The sequence below is a fragment of the Mustela putorius genome, unplaced genomic scaffold (assembly GCF_011764305.1).
Source record: "Mustela putorius furo isolate JIRA1106 unplaced genomic scaffold, ASM1176430v1.1 tig00000224_pilon_pilon_pilon, whole genome shotgun sequence".
Lineage (NCBI taxonomy): Eukaryota > Metazoa > Chordata > Mammalia > Carnivora > Mustelidae > Mustela > Mustela putorius.
The window spans coordinates 9,582,869-9,585,906 of record NW_025421321.1 but is presented as its reverse complement, the minus strand read 5'-3'; positions in this window follow the sequence as shown (position 1 = coordinate 9,585,906).

Below are 3,038 nucleotides of genomic sequence, written 5' to 3'. Positions count from 1 at the left end.
ACCTGGCGGAGCGAGGAAGGGGGCGGAGAGTGGGGCGGGGCCTTCCTTGGCCCCTCCGGCGCTATGTGCGCGGGCTGGAGACTGCCCCCTGGCTCTGGTGCCTGTGTTCTACTCGTCTTACGCCGGCAGGCGGTCCGCGACCCCGAGGGTCCAGCGGACGCAGAGACCGGGTGCTAGTCGCTCACGCGTCGTTTCGAGCCAGGCAGGGCGCGGTGGCCAGGGGTCGAGCTTGTGTAACCTGACCTCGAGCCCCCCCCCCACACCTCCCAAGTAAGGGGAAGTGGCTGTCGGAGAAACGGGAAGCTCCTCCGTGAGCGGGTCGAGAGGCGTGGGAGCACGGTTATGTAAAGTCGCTCAGCCGATCTTTATGAAGAATGTACAGTGCAATTCCAGGCGCATGGCACAGGCCTTGCTTGTTTAGAACCAAGCTACTGCTGTTTTCTGCACACGCTTTGGGACCGATTTTGTAATGCTAATTGATTTCTTGTCACTTCTCTCCAGCACTGTACTCAACAGCAACCTTTTCTATTATGGTATTTTATGTATAATCAGTAGTTTTGAAATACGTGCATCAAACTACCTATTTAGATGAGCGCTTACGTTGTACAGCAATAAATAAATAAAGAGAAAGGGATTTGTTTGGAAATGAATGCTGGGTGGTAGGTAGGCCATTTAAAACTGCCGTGGATACAAAGCCTTACCACTGCAGAAAAAGTTGAGACCATTAATTTCTGACTGACTCATCTTCCTCCTTCTACAAGGATCTATAATTGAAGGAAGTAGAATGTTGCCAGCTCACAGAAAGGGTTTCTGTTGGGCCTTAAACCTTCTCGAATTTCCGGCGCGCTCAGTTGAGGCTCTGCCGAGGCTCAGGTTCCTGGGATCCAGTCAAGTAGCGTGGAGTATGTTTCTCCCTCTCCCTCTGCTTCTCCCCACCGTTTGCTCTCTTTCTCAAATAAATAAAATCTTAAAAAAATAAAACACCTTCTCATTTTTCCTTTTTGTTAATCAGCCTCTCTTGGACTGCATTTTAAAACTGCTCTAAAATGCAGCCAGGCCCACAATCCATAGCTCCCCTCTAAGTGGGATGTCCTTTCCCTTTCCCAACAGGAAACCAGTTTTAAAAACTTAAAGGAATGCTTAAGGCGGTCCCCTTGTCCCAGGTCTAGAATAAGGGAGATAAGTTATCCTCTTCATGGCAGGCTGGAAAACAGGTCCTAGGACACTTACATTGTGCTCCAGCAAAAGAGGCACTTGTAGTTCCCAGAATATGCCTTTGTAGTTTCATGTTATGTCTTGCAAATTCCTTTCCCTCTTTCTGAAATCTGCTTGCTCCTGGCTCTCGTCCTGGCAAACACCAACTTAGTCTTCAAATTTTATCTCAAAAGCTCTTTCTTCTGAAGTCTCTGGTTCCTGAAGACAAACTTAGATTCCCCTCCTGTTTTCCATGTTGCTTGTGTATGTTATGCTTCTACCTTAACGTTACACCAGCAATACTGCTTTCCAAACCGAGGGGTTTTTTTAGTCTTCTTACAATACTGGAAGTTTCATGACCACAAGGATGTGTCTTTGCTTTGTCTTTGTCTTTGCTACCTCAGCGAGCACAGTGTCGTGTGTGTAACCCATGTTTATTAAATGAGCAAAACAGCTCTTTTTTTTTCTCTTCTGTTGCAGAGTTAAGGACTTATGATTGTTTACAGGCTTGTTGCTCAAAAAAGTTAAACAGGTTAAGGCCCTGCAGCTTTTAAGCCCCTGAGGCTCAATCCAGCTTCTTGGTTTTCCTTTCTTCATCACCAGCTTCAGGCTGCAGCTGATTCCAAGGCTACTGCCACTGGGTCAGACCCTTAGGACCTTCATCCCTACACTAGTTCAAGTGCTACTCAGTGTCTTCAATGCCCCTTCCCTACTGCCCTAAGAAGAAAAGCTGACAGGCCTCATCCCCACCACACTTTTTAGAGGGGAGGAGGATAGGGTGCAACTTTCATTATTTTTTCTTTTGTTTTATTACAGAAAATTTTGAATGTTTCCAAAAGTAGAGGGACTAATGTAATGAAGCTCTATGCACTGATAACTTCAATTCAACAATGATCAACCCATGACTAATTTCAAGTATACCCTTAAGCCACTTCCACTGGGCCCTATTGGATTATTGTAAAGGAAATCCTGGACATTGTATTTTATTTGTAAACATTTTCATATATACCTTTAGAAGTAAAACCTTAATCACAGTATTATCACCATACTTTAATGTCAAATATCCAGTTAGTGCATAAATTTTTTCATTGTCTCCCGAATAGTATCTTATATTCAGTCTGTTTGGACCAAAGTTCAAATATTCACACATTGCATTTGCTGGAAATGTCTCTCAAGTTTCTTTTTTTCATCATTTTTTTTTCTTTTACCTTTTTAAAGAATTAGATGATTTGATTTTTCTTTTATTGCAATGTTGGTTGCTGTTAATGTTATCATTACCGAAATCTACTGTTTCATTGTTTGCAAAATGGTGATACTCTATCATTCCTTCTTCATTTTAAAGATTTATTTGTTTGAGAGAGAGAGAGAGCACGCGCCAGCACTGAGCGTGGGTGGAGAGAAGAGGGGCACAGGGATGAGCACAGGGAGGGGCACAGGGAGAGGGACAGGGAGAAGTAAGAGAAAAGCAAACTACCTGCTGAGCTCAGAGCCTGACTCTGAGCTCTAGATGCCAGGAACCTGAGATCATGACCTTGAGCCAAAACCAAGAGTCGGTCACTCAACTGACTGGGCCACAAAGGCACCCCATTCCTTCTTCATTTTATCAACTGAAATACTTTTATAAAGAGACACCTCCCCTCACCAAATAGGGGTTACCCTATTTATTTAGAAGAGCCAGATTAAATGTTTCTTTTACTTATCGGTTTTCAGAATAATGAATCCCTAACTTCCCCTCAAAGAGAATTATTTTTAGAAGTTCAATGTGCTGTCCACTGCATGATAGAGCCAGACAAGAGAATTCTTTTAAAATCGTCACTAATGGGATGCCTGGGTGGCTCAGTTGG